Raw genomic sequence first — 17,020 nt, 5'->3', positions numbered from 1 at the left:
GTGTGGAAAGGAACACAATGGACACAAATATGCAGTTAAGTGTTTTTAGTACACTTATATTCCTGTGCACTGTCCTTTTAATGAGAGAGGGGCTCCCCTTATTATCAACGCAGGTTTTAATCCTCTCATTCCAGCAGGGATTTACAGTCCAACCTTACTGGATAGTGCCAATCTGATGCAAATTTACCAATTTATATACAATGTTCAATTACTACACCCTGACTAGTCAATCCTAGCCTCGAAATGACACTCCTTCCGATCAGGATACCTCTCTCACTATGAGCCCCAAACTCCCAGCATTTGCCTTTAACAGGAGTTTACTGGTACTTGATACCTTGATTAATTGATACGTGATTATCTAAAACCTTTACTACACCCGTGCTACCTCTAAAGTTTTCTAAACTAATGAACCAGCATGTTACCAATTCTTAGAGTTTTTACCACTCCACCATGTACACCCACGACAGAATCTGTCACAGTCAAAAAGTGTCATTAGAGACAGTGTGTTTTTTAAAGAGATAAAGCGCATTATTTGTAGGCGGCATAACTGTTATACCTTTATGTTTGATAATATTTTCATGTCAAGACCTTTCATCGTTGGCAGTAAATCACCAAAAAGGTTAAATAACTCATTGAGTTAAAGATTTGTGAAAAGGTCCCACAATTCAAACCCATTACTGAAAACCTATTTAATTAATTAGGTATATTCATTTTATATAAAGTGCCTTTTTACTCTTTTATGACTGCATGAACCCATTTCCCACACTGTCAGTTTTACATTTGGCTTGCTCAGTTTTCAGTTTAGTTCAATATATTTGTAAAAAATTCTTCAGTGGTTTCAGTAATTTGCAGTCATGGTTGTCATGGCAATGCTAATCTGCTGATTGGCGGGCACATCATTTCAACTATATATGCATAATTAATCCTGTAAAACAGGATTAGAGTGACAACCTATTTAAAAAAATGTATTAAGGATAATTTTGCACTTCAGCATAGAGTTATTGATTTATTTTTTTAAAAGGAGAATAATATACTGTATATTTCTACTTGCTATTTATTGTGATATTATGATTATTTTCTACAGTATATTAACCTCCCTGCTTTTTTTACAGAGTACCTTTGTGATAAATACATTTAATAACGCCTCCTGCAAACATTAGGGAAAGACAGTTTTAAAAATGCATGACAGTGTTCAGTTTCAATTGTTGTACTTTTTATTTTCCAGTTAATTCAGAATTAAACAACATTCAAATATCCATTTAAACTTTGATAGAAAGTTCAAACATGAAATACACATGTTTGTCTCAGCACTACTGTTTAAACAGGAAAGGATTGTTTCTTAATGGTGTGAGGGTTTCTTTTTTACAATGGTATTAATGCACATTTTCAGATATATTACTCCTCTGATATATTTAATCATGATGTATTACTAAAGACTTCTCTAAGGCTAACCATAGACTTTAGTTTGTTTTCAGATGAGTTCTAATTTTTGCCTGGAGCCCCCAATAAATAAGAGTTATTCTGAGTGTGGCTATGCACTGGTAAGAGCTATTCTGTATGTGGCTATGCACTGGTAAGAGCTATTTTGCGTGTGGCTATGTACTGGTAAGAGCTACAGTATTCTGCGTGTGACTGTACTGGTAAGAGCCATTCTGCGTGATGTTATGCACTGGCAAGAGCTATTCTGAGCGTGGCTATGTTTGATAAGAAATGATATACAGGATATTGATTCGCTTGTGACCTTATGCAGCATTCAGGTTACATTTAGTTATGTCTATTTAAAGTGTTATCTGTTACCCAGTTATATACATCCTACAGTTGTGATGTTCAGTGTTTCATTGTAAGGCAGAGGTTATCCCTTCATATCACAGACCATGGATTGTAATAATACTAAAAAATCTCACTAAAGTTTTTTTATATTTCAGTTACCTGGAACTAAACACACTGTGCAGTTATTTTAATAACCTAAACATTTAAAAACCCTATAATTAATTCTGCATTGTGTGTATTTTTTTATTCCCTGGAGCTGATCTATTGACCCTAAACAGAGTTGAAAGAGGTCAGTTTCAGCAATAGTGTAGGGCTACTAGTTTTAGGGTCATAGTAAAATAGTATATGATTGAAGACCCTGTGATTGGCTTAGAGGCGTGGAGCTCAGAACATGTCTGAGCAGCTGAAAGTGTTCCGTGTCAGTAGTGCAGGATTTTGACAGAACTGAACCATTAAACATTTTGAATCATGCAACACCCTCTCCTGTGAACTTTAAATGGCTATCCAGCTGTAACTACAATATGGGGCCGCTAGGAAAACCAAAAAACACAGGCTTCTAAAGAATAACAAATTGTCTTCCCTGGTGCAAACACTATTGTTCAGATTGAATTCTGTTGTATTTTCAAGCCACTTTTTAAAATCTGTACTATTATTTTTAGAAATCTTTGTGTGTGTGTGTGTGTTGTCCTACACAGAATCCAGGTGATGGTGATTTATAGGCTGATGAAACAGCTGTTACTACACACCTGCAGATCATAGCACAGAAATAAAGAATTGGGGGGTCACTCTGTAATTTAATGTGGTATTTATTCATCATAGGGTATAGGTATTGACTGATGATTACATTTACAGCTGCTTGGTTTTTGGGCATTTGTTGGCCTACTCTCTGATCCCTGATATTCAGCCTGGTCCTGATGGTTTGTAATAGATTTAAAAACAATAATACAGAGGTATGTATTGGATATCAGGCAAGCCAAGCTTCTGGTTTTAGGCATTACTCTGTACTGAATAACGATGAAAGAGTGTTCATTTTTCTTCCTGGGTTAACTATAATGAAGAAATCTGACAGAAAAATGACTGTCCTTTTCTACTTTAATCATTACTTAAAAGAGATAGCCACAAGCATTGGGGTTTATATTGAAAATTAACTTGTGCTCGTCATGGTTACAACCAGATAAAATATAGTGTGATTTGTTCTGCTCGCATCAATGAAATATTATTTTCCGGAACTTATACGTGTAGTGCACCAAACATTTTTTCAGATATTTAAGTATCCTGGAAAAAATTGATGGTTTACCTTTGCTGCATCCAGTGTAGTCTGTATCGCATCTTAATATCAAGATGCCTTTCAATGGTAGTATTTTTTGGGGGGTAATATTGGAACTATAGAACGAGTTAAACAATTTTGTGAATGGATGCTTTATCCACCTAAGAAGCTGAGAACCTGTTTATTGTGGACTCCATTGTCTATGAACTATGAACCATAATAAGCACTGGGAACAAGTGACAAGAAATGAATATTGGCATAGGCTTAATTTGTAAATAATGAGTTCTTGTTTATTATTTCACCAAACGCTTTTAGAAACTGTAAAATATACAGGGAAGGTGCTTACTGAAATAAAAATAAAAATAACTCCTCTAAATAATGTAGTTTGCTTTTTTTAAAAATAATAACACAAGGAATTAATGAGGGCTAGATTACATACACCAAGATACATTGAGCACCTGCCACTGACACACAAAGCAGAGATGGTTGGGAGGAAACACTTTGAAATTACTTCTCTGGGGCTTACATCGATCAGGAGTAACTCCTTATTGATTTTTTATTTTTTTTTTAATTTAGTCGTCGCCAATTTTTTACCCCAGTTTTCTCCCCAATTTAGTATGCCCAATTATTATCTGTATCCTCGGCTCACCGCTCGCAACCCCCCCGCCGACATGAGAAATGGCGGCTGGAACACGCGTCCTCCGAAACGTCCTCCTGCCAAGCCGTCATTTTTCGCACTGCGGATCCACAGCAATGCCACCAGACCTATCGTGCCGGAGGACAACACAGATCTGGCGGCTCCACTGCAGAACCACATGCGCCCTATCGGCCACAGGGGTCGCTGATGCGCGGTGAGCCATGGATTCCCCTGCCGACCTAAGCCCTCCCTACCCGGGCAGCGCTCAGCCAATTGTGCGCCGCCCCCTAGGAACTCCCGGTCACAGTCGGCTGTGACATAGCCTGGATTCGAACCTGCGATCTCCAGGCTGTAGGGCACAACCTGCACTCCGTGCGGAGCGCCTTTACTGGATGCGCCACTCGGGAGCCCTTACTCCTTATTGATTTTAGACAATAATTATTTGATGGATTTGGCGGGTTTTAGTTGTACAGTCAAAGATTAGAATTTTTTCATTTGGCAACAAAACAGCAGAAAAAACAAATACATTTAAAAAAACAGCTTTGAAGCACATACATATTTACTCTTAATGCTTTGGTAATAATGACTTGATTATTTTTTTTCATTCCTAGAAGAGAATTCTTTTTTTAAATTTGTTCAAGAGGAGGCTGTGCCCCTTGGGCTGGCAGAGTTATTCCTGCTCCATATTAAAGAGTTTGCACACCATCTGCAGTTAGAACAATCAAGGTAATGAAGCGGTACTCAGATGTTTACATTTCTATTTATTACAGGGGCTGCCATGGGATTGTGTGTTTGAGGGACCACTTCGTTTTTCAGTTTGTCCATTTCTGCATCATTACTATATATATATATATACAATATACGGTATATATATATATATATATATATATATATATATATATATATATATATATATATATATATATATATATATATATATATACAGTGCCTATAGTAAGTATTCACCCCCCTTGGACGTTTTCACAGTTTGTTGTGTTACAACCTGAAATCTTGATGCATTTAAATGGAATTTTTTTTCCTTTGGTTTACACAACCTATTCAACACTTTCAATGTGTGAAAGAATGGGGGTGGGGGGACAAACCAATTAAAAATAAAAACCTGAAAAGTCTTCATTAGATAAATATTCACCCCCTTACCTATGACCAATTGCCTTCAGGCTGTGTGGTCCAGTGGTTAAAGAAAACGGGCTTGTAACCCAGAGGTCCCCAGTTCAAATCCCACCTCATCCACTGACTCATTGTGTGACCCTGAGCAAGTCACTTAACCTCCTTGTGCTCCGTCTTTCGGGTAAGACGTAATTGTAAGTGACTCTGCAGCTGATGCATAGTTCACACACCCTAGCCTCTGTAAGTCGCCTTGGATAAAGGCGTCTGCTAAATAAACAAATAATAATAATAATTCACACAATAAGTTAAATGGAGTCCATCTGTGTGCAATAAAAGTGGTTCACATGATTTCAGATTAAATACACCTGTCTCTGTAAGGTCCCACAGTTGGGTAGTGCATTCAAAGCAAAGACACTACCATGAAGACCAAGGAGCTTTCAAAACAACTCCGGGATAAAGTTGTGGAAAGGCACAGATCAGGGGAGGGGTATAAAAAGATTTCAAAGGCATTGAATATCCCTTGGAGCACAGTCAAGTTGATCATTAAGAAGTGGAAGGTATACGGCACCACCCAGAATCTGCTTAGAGCAGGCCGTCCTTCCATACTGAGCAGCCGGGTAAGAAGGGCATTGGTCAGAGAAGCCAGCAAGAGGCTAATGACAACTCTGAAAGACCTACAGCGTTCCATGGCTGAGATGGAAGAAACTGTCCATATGTCAACAATAGCTCAGGTACTCCACAAATCTGGCCTGTATGGAAGAGTGGCAAGAAGAAAGCCATTTCTGAAAAAAAGCCCATGTAAAGTCCCGCTTGAAATTTGCAAAAAGGCATGTGGGAGATTCTGAAAAGATGTGGCAAAAGATTCTGTGGTCTGATGAAACAAAAATTGAACTATTTGGCCTAAATGCAAAGCGTTATGTCTCGCGCAAACCCAACGCAGCACATCACCCAGGTAACACCATCTCTACTGTGAAGCATGGTGTTGGCAGCATCATGCTATGGGGATGCTTTTCATCAGCAGGGACTGGGAAGCTTGTCAGGGTAGAGGGCATAATGGATGGAGCAAAATACAGGCAAATCCTTGAGGAAAACCTGCTTCAGTCTGCAAAAGACCTAAGACTAGGACGGAGATTCACCTTTCAGCAGGACAATGACCCCAAGCACACAGCCAAAGCGACACTGGAGTGGCTTAAAAACAAGAAAGTGAATGTCCTAAAGTGGCCCAGTCAAAGCCCGGACTTGAATCTGATTGAGAATCTGTGGCAAGACTTGAAGATTGCTGTCCACCAACAATCCCCATCCAACTTGACAGAGCTTGAACAATTTTGCCAAGAAGAATGGGCGAATATTGCACGATCCAGATGTGCAAACCTGGTAGAGACTTACCCCAAAAGACTCACAGCTGTAATTGCTGTCAAAGGTGGTTCTACCAAGTATTGACTCAGGGGGGTGAATACTTATCTAACCAAGACATTTCAGTTTTTTTTATTTTTCATTAACTGTTGTTTCACAATAAAAATTCTCTTTCCTCTTCAAAGTGTTGAGTAGATTGTGTAAATCAAAGGAAAACAAAATCCCATTTAAATGCATCAACATCAAGATTTCAGGTTGTAACACAACAAACTGTGAAAGGGGGGTGTCCAAGGGGGGTGAATACTTACTATAGGCACTGTGTGTATATATATATATATATATATATCGTATTACTTCGAATTAATACCGCCCTCGAATTAACGCCTCACTCAGATATCAGCTTTTTAATAGACGCCTCCCTCGAATAAACGCTGCTCTCAATAAAGAAACGTAAAGGTATTTTTTTTCTACCCCTGGTCAAAAAGTTTAGTTTCGGTTTCTCTTACAGAGAAATTACAAACAAGCAGGTAAATTACAGTGAGAAAAAAACGAGTAGGATATATTTTAGTTTTAACAGAAATCAAACAGATATTCAGAGGTAATATTTTTCGTTAACAAAAATACTCCTCTTTTTGTCCTGCCCCACAGCAACCAATACACACTCCTGATTCGCTGGTACAGTACTCCCCTGACCACTTAATAGGCTCTCGTTAACTGTCAGTAAGTGTACTGTATTCAAGCCCCAAAAACACACAAGAGTATAGTGCTGCAGATCGGAGCCTCTCATGGCGCCGTTTCTAAAATGCTTTAAATCATTTAATAAAATATTGCAGCATTTGTTAAGCATAATATTATTAATAAAGGCCGCCCTCGTATAATCGCCGCCCTCATTTAAGGGCCACAGTCATTTTGATCAATTTAAAATAAACGCGGCGGCGCCAACTTGAAGTAATACAGTATATATATATATATATTAATCTATGGGTAGGAGAGGATCCATTAATAACAATTTGGGGTAAAAGGTTTTGAGAATCTAGTGCAAAGAGCGCAAACAGGCTCCAGATTCACCATCTTTCCTTCAAAAAGCAAATTGTCAACCAGGAATGTATTTGATGGTACAGTAGAATGGCTTTTGTAACTAAGTTCTTTACTGTGCCCTTATTATCCCATGCACTTTTCATGTGACTGGTGGAGAAGTGCTGCTGAGTACTGCAATTCTTGTAATGTGAAGTAACTACATCGCAAAAGTACAAGAAGTGTTGAGAGATCTGATGTTAATATTTATCTAAGGTCCCATGTAGAATTACATATTTCAACAAATATTCAGTTACCACTTAAAAGTGACTATCTAAATTAGCCTTGCAAATCTGTTAGCTTTGAGAGACAAAAGCAGCAAAGAAATGACATTGTACAGTAGAACAGTAGCTGGTAATTTACCACTAGAGGCTTACAACAGACCTCACCCCGTTCCTAGTCATTCAAGGCTTTGCCTACAGCTATGCCCGAAGGTTTTGCATCACCCTATAGAATAAACTAATTTTGCTTCATAACGTCGAATGAAACATGCTGAATAATGTTACGTTAACATATTGAATTACATACCGCTTTGTAGTTTTCCATATACTTAATGAAAAACGGACAAATTAAAAAATGTGACATTTTGAAAATCTGTACTACTGTTATGGCTTCCAGTAACTTTTGTGATATCATCTTGTAGTTCCTTTGATTACATGATGTTAAATAAATCTCATTCCTAAAACTCTAGGCGATGCAAAACTTTTGGCCATAGATGTATGTGTTTTGATACGGAATCTGTAAGTAATCGGCTAAGAGGCATTTTGTAATGCCTGATATTAATCACAGTGCTAAGCCCAACTCCATGGCCAGTGTTCCCCCCTCCAGCCTTTAATACAGAGTCTGTTTCTCAGCACAGCGGCAGCTTGACTCTTCATTCGCCACAGCATCAGCTAATTCTGAACCTGGCATGCCTTCAAAGACTCTCTCTGTTAAATGACCATCTCATCAGGAACAAGTACAAGCCACAAATGTATGGCCGAAGTAAACTGGGGTTACATTCCTCAGTTGCTGCTTTTTTATTTTTATGCTAGATAAGGATGCAGCTGTTTTACTGACATACTGTATACTAAGCACACTCACTGACCCAGATGTGGAAAAAATAAAAGGAACTCATTTTGTAAATGCCATCATTAACAAAAAATATATATATACCATAGTCATCTTAAGATGGGCGTTTTTCAAATATCTGCAGATTGCTTACTCTTCAATAGAGTTAATTGGCATGAAAACATGAATTGACAAGTGTTGGTATGTCAGCTGACACCAGAACAGGTTAAGGTAGATAGGAGGGTGAGCTAGTATTCAGATGATAGATAGCAGAAAAGAGAAGCATGTGTACACACTTAGTAGTGTGTGCTGTTCGTGTTACTAATTCAATCACAAATTAATCCTGCAGTAAAATTAAAGATCTTGTTTATTTGTCAGTTAACGTCTGTAGATGTATTAGACCTTTATGTTGTTTTCTTAACTTCCCAGTTCACCTTTCGGTACATTTTTCAGAATTATTGATAACTGAGGTTAACTCCAGTCTCCTCTGAAGCTTGGTGCCCATGTCTGCAACAACGTGAACAACTTGCTCCAGTGTACATTAACACAGATTTTTAATATCAAAGGTGTAGTTCTAGCATTTGCATTAACATTATCACTTGTCACCACTTTATTGAGTTGAAGACTTTTGTTATTTTATATATTTTTTTAATACTTTTAATTTGAGAATAGAATGTGTAGATTAAAAAAATACCCTGTTATCTTGTTATCTCATGGCCTCATTACAGGGGAACATTGATTTTGAGACCTAGGTTTAGCATTCGTTTAAATTATGTACACTGTTGATTTATTTCAGTTATAATGTTGTAATCTGGAGGCAAGCAGGTTTTTCTGAAACTGCCAGCCTTTGACTAGTTCCTTTATTCCTTATTGTCTTTTATGCTAATGCAAGATGACACAGCCTTTCAGGTAGTGTACTGTTGTGTCTGAAATTAAATTATAAACTCAAATCAAATCTGTTTGCATTGTGGATATCCCAGGATGGAAAAACATGTTCTTTTGAATTTGAAGCCTAACAGCAAGAACCTGACCTGTGCCATATATCAATCTTACAGATTACTTCGAGTAATACAAGTATTGAATATATATATCTCTGAAATGACATTAAATACATTCAGCCAGATTGTGGCTCCCATACTCTTAAAAAAATAGCTTGATTTCTAATTGAAGACATTTCTTCCATTCCATTCCACTAGCTGAGAAAACAAACTGAATGCCGTCTGTGTCTGTTTTAATAAATGCAGAGGAATATGCATAGAAGCATGGAGGTTGCATCTCATAATATGAAGGGTTTGACAAGTCCATTGCAAAGACATGTGCTGCAAACATTCTGTGTGCCTTATGGAGAATGTGATGTTTCCTCTAGCTGTGTGGAAGAGTGGCACACCACTGGAAGGACTCAATGAGGTATGCAATTAGCCAGGGTGAGGAGAGCTACTTTATAATAACCAAAACAAAGGAACAGATAACATTGCTTCGACCCCTATTTATACCGTCACTCATGACCTCTTGGTAAACGATTGCAGCTGCTTTTTATGATCTGCAGCTGCCACATCATTTCCCCTCCGGGTCAATGAGTTAGTGTACCGAAGCTCCGTCTCTTTTCTACATGACCAACTTCCTTTTACCCCTCGGAACGAAGTATCAGGCCAAGTAGCTCAGAGTACTCTGTTCCCATTACTTAGCACCAAGAATCATTGTCTTTCTTTCACAAGCAGTATAAAGTTAGTTTTTAAATACTATTTTGATGACTATATACTTTTAAATCCAGGACATTTGAAATTACTTACCCTTTAAAACTGTACTCTCTATGATCATTACAATATTTCTATGAGCTGAATCTGTGAGTTTTGCTACAATAATGCTTCTGAAGCAGATTTTGTGTTTTTCCAAGTAGGCATGTCAGTTTTGATTGTTTCTCTTGCTAAAAGTGCAGTCAAAACTTCCCTTGGGATGTAATTCTCTCCCCCTCCCCCGGGTTTCCTTCGTTTGTGTGTTTACAGAGTTGTGATAGCTGCTCAGAATTAAGGTCAGGGGTAATTGCTGCTAGCTGTAGTGTGTGCATGCTTGTTTGTGTGAATCACAAACCAACAAAAAAAGTGAAGGTTGCCTTCAGAAAATGAGAACAATGGTCCAGTCCTTGATGAGTTTGCTTTGGCTTGGAGCCAGGTCTGAATTCTACTGGACGGGGAAGAATGGCCACCTTTCTACAGGGTGAGCAAACTCCACTTGATTTAATTGGGCATTCTTGATTAACTCATCAAACCCATGAGGAACAGCCTTTTTATTACTGGAAAGTTGGGCAAGATAATAATGAGATATTCACCGCAGAAGTCTCATGAAAATATAGTACATGCAATAAGCCTTAGTTTTTAGGCAATTTGCTCAACTTTGTAAAGGCGATTTACCCACACTTTTTTGACATATTATATTTTGTTCACTTCCTATAGCGTGAGGAATGTACATGACCTGTGTGTGCTATATCACATTCTCTTCACAATGGAGTGAGCTTCTAAGCCTCATGTAAACCAAACCATTATGTATGCTAAGTTGTTACAAAACAACAAAAAGTAACTGTGCTAATAGCAAATCATATTCAAAGTAAAAGGCAAACAAAATACCACCGGGAAGTGCCATTTAAAGCTAAAAACATATTGTTGTCACCAGAGCTCCAGATACGCTGCGTTGGGTGTTTTACGCTTTGAAAAAATATGAATATGAGAGTGATGGAGACGAATATAATATTAGTGGGTACACACTATATAGGAAAGACAGGCAGGACAGAAGAGGCGGAGGGGTAGCGCTATACATAAGAAATAGTCTTCAAGCCCAGGTGTTAAATCAGGACAAAGAAAACAATGCAGAATCAATATGGGTCAGAATAATGGACACAAATTCAAAGGGCATAATAATAGGAGCATGCTATAGACCGCCAAATTCAGACGCTGAGCAAAATAATCTGTTGTACAATGACATTAGAAATGCGTGTAGAAAAGGAGAAGCCATACTAATGGGGGATTTCAACTTCCCCTATATAAAATGGGAAAACCCGATGGGGGGCACGACAGACGAAATTGAAATGGTGGAAATGACAAATGACTGCTTCCTAACGCAATTTGTCAAGGCACCGACTAGAGGGGAGGCATGCCTTGACTTAGTCTTTTCAAATAATGAAGACAGAATAACTAAAACAGAGGTCAGAGAGCCATTGGCAAACTCAGACCACAACATGGTCTCATTTGAAATATTTTTTAAAACCCCAAAAGTAATGACTAAAGCTAAGAAAAGCAAACTACGAAGGTATGAAACAGAGACTAACAGAAGCAGATTGGAGTAAAATAGAGAAAACATCCACAGAAAAAGGATGGCTGTTTTTTAAAAATGTAGTACTAGAGGCACAAAACAATTACATCCCAAAAGTAGACAAATCTAAATCTAAAACAAAATGGCCAAAATGGTTTAATAGATCAATTTAAAAAAATATTCAGCGAAGAAAGGCACTTTACAGAGCGTTTAAAAGGGACCAAAAACAAAGTACACAGAAAGAGTACTTGGAACTGCAAACACAAGTCAAAAAGGAAGTTAGAAAGGTCAAGAGAGAGATAGAAATAAATATTGCTTAGGGGGGCTAAAACCAATTCCAAAATATTTTTCCAATATTATGACAGCAAGAGAACATTCAAAGAGGAGGTTAAATGTCTAAGAGACACAAATGGCAAAATCATAGATGAAGAAAAAAAAATAGCAAATATATTAAATGATTACTTTTCACAGGTTTTTACAAAGGAGGACACAGACAGCATGCCTGACATGTCGACCTGTTCCTATCCAATTTTAAATTACTTTAGCATAACAGAGGCAGAAGTGTTAAAGGGACTAGGATCTCTTAAAATAAACAAATCCCCTGGGCCAGATGAGATCCTCCCAATAGTACTCACAGAAATGAAAGAAGTTATTTACAAACCGCTAACCAAGATCATGCAACAGTCTCTTGACACAGGGGTTGTACCGACAGACTGGAAAATAGCAAACGTAACACCGATCCACAAAAAGGGAGAAAAAAACGAAACTACAGACCAATAAGCCTGACTTCTATTATATATAAACTTATGGAAACTATAATAAGATTCAAAATGGAAAATTACCTATATGGTAACAATATCCTGGGAGACAGCCAGCATGGTTTTAGGAAAGGGAGATCGTGTCTAACTAACCTACTTGACTTTTTTGAGGATGCAACATTGAAAATGGATAACTGCAGAGCATACGACATGGTCTATTTAGATTTCCAGAAAGCTTTTGACAAAGTCCCGCATAAAAGATTAATTCTCAAACTGAACACAGTAGGGATTCAAGGAAATGCATGCACATGGATTAGGGAGTGGTTAACAGGTAGAAAACAGAAAGTACTTTGCAGACGACACAAAAATAGGAGTGGCGGCAAACACTGTTGAAGCAGCAAAGGTCATTCAAAATGATCTAGACATCATTCAGAATTGGGCAGACACATGGTAAATGAAATTTAATAGAGAAAAGTGTAAAGTATTGCATGCGGGCAATAAAAATGTGCATTATAAATATGGGAGATAGTGAAATTGAAGAAGGGAACTATGAAAAAGACCTAGGAGTTTATGTTGACTCAGAAATGTCTTCATCTAGACAATGTGGGGAAGCTATAAAAAAAGCTAACAAGATGCTCGGATATATTGTGAGAAGTGTTGAATTTAAATCAAGGGAAGTAATGTTAAAACTCTACAATGCATTAGTAAGACCTCACCTAGAATATTGTGTTCAGTTCTGGTCACCTCGTTACAAAAAGGATATTGCTGCTCTAGAAAGAGTGCAAAGAAGAGCAACCAGAATTATCCCAGGTTTAAAAGGCATGTCGTATACAGACAGGCTAAAAGAATTGAATCTATTCAGTCTTGAACAAAGAAGACTACGCGGCGATCTGATTCAAACATTCAAAATCCTAAAAGGTATAGAAAATGTCAACCCAGGGGACTTCTTTGACCTGAAAAAAGAAACAAGGACCAGGGGTCACAGATGGAGATTAGATAAAGGGGCATTCAGAACAGAAAATAGGAGGCACTTTTTTACACAGAGAATTGTGAGGGTCTGGAACCAACTCCCCAGTAATGTTGTTGAAGCTGACACCCTGGAATCCTTCAAAAAGCTGCTTGATGAGATTCTGGGATCAATAAGCTACTAACAACCAAACGAGCAAGATGGGCTGAATGGCCTCCTCTCGTTTGTAAACTTTCTTATGTTCTTATGTTCTTATGAAATACTCATGACATTTAAATTTAATGCGTAAAGAAAAAGCATAACAATTTTGTTGCCGGCAGAAGGGCTCGGCTTCTGCAGTGGGCAAACCGGGGTAACCAGGTGATGCTGCAGAGGCCGGCCAGCTCCACCTGTCTTCAGTCTCCAGCCAGCCCGGCCTGCATCGGGGACCAGACAGGGTGCCACCTACAGCGGCAGTGATGAGAGCTGGCGGACTGGAAGGTGAGGTGGCATGTAGTGGTACCGGACTCGCTTAAGCCAGGAGTGCTTCAAGCCCACCACGGCACCCCGGCTGCAGGACACTTTGGGCCACGAAGACCCTCCGGCAGATCCAGCAGGGGTTTTATTGGGGGCGCTGACGCTGCGATGAATGCATGGCAGGGAAAGGGCCCCCAGGCTAGTCCCACTCCAACAATTCTTAGTCAGGGGGCCCATGGAGCAAGTGGGAGTCGATATTCTGGGGCCCCTTCCTCGCTTGGATCGAGGGAACCACTACATCCTAGTGACAATGGATTACTTTACAAAGTGGCCAGAAGCCTACGCTATAGGAGGCTGTGTGGTCCAGTGGTTTAAGAAAAGGGCTTGTAACCAGGAGGTCCCCGGTTCAAATCACACCTCAGCCACTGACTCATTGTGTGACCCTGAGCAAGTCACTTAACCTCCTTGTGCTCCGTCTTTCAGGTGAGACGTAGTTGTAAGTGACTCTGCAGCTGATGCATTGTTCGCACACCCTAGTCTCTGTAAGTCGCCTTGGATAAAGGCATCTGCTAAATAAACTAATAATAATAATAATAATATCCCTGATCAAGATGCAGGGACCGTGGTAGAAGCCCTGCTGGAGGGGTTTGTTTGTCGGTTTGGGATGCCAGGGTCTTAGCAGATATGTGTCAATGGCTGGGGATCCATAAGACCTGCTTCTGTAAGCACGCCAAACTCTTCCCCTGGCAACAAGACAAAGAGAGGAAAAATCAGACCGAGACATTAAAGGGTTACATTAGAGGAGATGGACACTACTGAGGTTACGAAGTATATGAAAAGTTGTTTGGAACGGGAAAATTAAGTAGCAAAATAAGTCAACAAAACAAAATTTGGTAAAGTAAATGCAATCGCTTCAATAAAATGAAAACCTGACCGTATCAAAAAATGCTGGAATGACATCAAACACCGGACCAAAGTGAAGATTGTGAAAAGCAGGAAAAAAACTGGCGAAAAGAGTTCAGTCCATCAAAACATAAGCAGCACTGTATGAGTTAGAGAGGGGATTGATACCGCTGCCGTTTCGGATGGAAAACTTGTAATTCCTGTGTTCTGCTTTGCAGTACAGTATGTGACAAGTGATATACAGGTGTTTTCTTGTATGTGAACTAGAGCATACATTCACTTTAATGTATTTTGCATTTTTATGGATCTGTTTTTTTTTTTTTTTTCATCATTTGGTTGAAATAAACCTTAGGTTAGCAATGCTGTGTCCAGATGTCTCTTACTTTGCTGCAGTATTTTAAATAATAAAATATGTACCTGTATGTTTGGATTCTTGTTTGCAGTCTTCTGCCTGCGTCTTTATTAAATAAAAATTTAAAAAAAACATTTTTACAAAAAAAAAAAAAATAGTAGAAACTAGGAGCTCCAGTGACAGTGATGACAACAATGCAGAACAAAGCAGCACTAAAGAACACAAAATCAAGACTGTCAACAAAAATCTAAGTAACGAATATATGGACACATTAATCATTTTTGACAATGTAAAATAATTGAATGATTCACCATCAGTGCCATCAGATTCTGAGTTGCCTCAAATAAAGCTAGCACAGTCTCACGTAGACTCGCATTTCATCAAGGATTCTGTAAAACAGAAGATGAAAATGAGGTCTGTGGATTTTGATTGCTGTTTGTTAAAAATAATACAATGTCAGAACTTGTAACAATTCTGGAGAAAAATATGAAACTGATTGATGTAATGCACAATTTAAAAAGATGATATAAAAGGAATCAGAAATAATTGTGTCTGCCTCTGCAGTAATATTGATAAGTTGACTAGTGCATGTTTCTCACAATACGCTGGTTGTGCACAGTTGGACAAAGCAGTAAGTGTCCCACAAGACCTAAAGGCAGGTGAGATTATGAGAGGCACGTCAAGACCCAGTAATGTGTCAGACGAGTGCTTTCAAATTTGTAAAAGTGTGAGAACAAAGAAACAAAAAATATAGTATAATTGTAGCCTATTTTCTGAAGATTATACCAATTAATCCTGAAGCCAGACTACGCCACTGAAGGTATTACACCTTCAGAATTGAGTTTTAATTTACCATATCACTCAACACACAGATTCGTTATATATGGCAATTAAAACATTATACTGGGCAAAGACAAGAAACAACAACCAAGAAATAAAAGTATGACAATTTATGAAACGCAGCTTCTGTTAAAAGATCACATACATTATAAAATACCGAACTCACAATAGCAGACAAATAACACGAGTAGATTACAATTAACATCCATGAAATAATCCACCATCAGGTTTCAATACAGGTAAACTACAATTAACAGCAATGGGATAATTAGAAATTGAATTCAGTGCAAGCAAAATTAATATCAATGAAGTAGTTAAAGATTAAATTAAATACAAATAATTGTACAATTAAACAGGCAGCTCATAGAATCAGGACAATAGTGGTAAAACAAGAAGTCACTACATTAAACAATAAAACATGATAATACAACCAAGTAATTAGTACACTCTAAACCAAGTGAATATCACACAAAGTAGTAATAATAATAATAATAATAATAATAATAATAATAATAATAATAATCCACCAAAACTCAAGAACAAAAATACAGCAAATCACTCTTCAATAACCTTGTTACCAGTATTACTCTTATTCAATGAGAATACATCTTAACATAGTAAGCATATTAAACATATTAACATAGTAAGCACTGAATTACCCGAGTTCACTCTAACCCAATATTACACAAATCAATCCATTTTAGTAATCGAAGCTAAAGAAGCATGCACATTTTCCTTCCTAAAAAGCAGCGTGCAAGGCTCCAGGAATACAAACACACACAACTCAAAACAGAAGGTTTATAATCTTAATTCCCATAGGGAGTGCCAAATACCACATTAGCGCAAACTTTTCACATAGCATGTACGGGTTGATTAAACCACAGACTGCTTAACAGGACATACTCGCAAACAAATGTGTGGAGCCGACATTCCCGCAGCCTTGCGTTTCTCGTGTCTCAGTTTGCACTGCCTTTTAAATGGTAATGAGGTGAAACTATTTATCCAATTGAATTTAGTTAATCAATTACACCTGCCACATTCTCTCAAGTGATTAAACTCACTTAACAGGTAGCACCTGCTACGACAGCATGACTTTTTTCTCTCTTTTTAATGTTCATTAATAAAAGGCGGTAAACCTCTAAGCATACTAGTTCACTTTTTA

At 38.1% G+C, this 17,020-nt stretch overlaps 1 long non-coding RNA gene across 2 annotated transcripts; it reads right to left on the bottom strand.

Annotated features, from left to right (window-relative positions):
- Nucleotides 1-13,630: 13,630 nt before the first annotated feature.
- Nucleotides 13,631-16,818, bottom strand: LOC131737037 (uncharacterized). 2 transcript variants are annotated; one of them, XR_009328613.1, is made up of 4 exons: nt 16,762-16,818; nt 15,330-15,407; nt 15,084-15,123; nt 13,631-14,506 (listed from the first exon to the last, which is right to left on the bottom strand). It is a non-coding gene; the product is annotated as an uncharacterized LOC131737037 (long non-coding RNA). The 2 variants fall into 2 exon arrangements; XR_009328612.1 differs by lacking the exon at nt 15,084-15,123.
- Between the last annotated feature and the right edge of the window lie 202 nt (nt 16,819-17,020).

This window comes from Acipenser ruthenus, chromosome 4 (assembly GCF_902713425.1).
Source record: "Acipenser ruthenus chromosome 4, fAciRut3.2 maternal haplotype, whole genome shotgun sequence".
NCBI classification, from domain to species: domain Eukaryota; kingdom Metazoa; phylum Chordata; class Actinopteri; order Acipenseriformes; family Acipenseridae; genus Acipenser; species Acipenser ruthenus.
The sequence above is the reverse complement of the archived record's forward strand: the minus strand, read 5'-3'. Positions and strand labels throughout refer to the sequence as shown.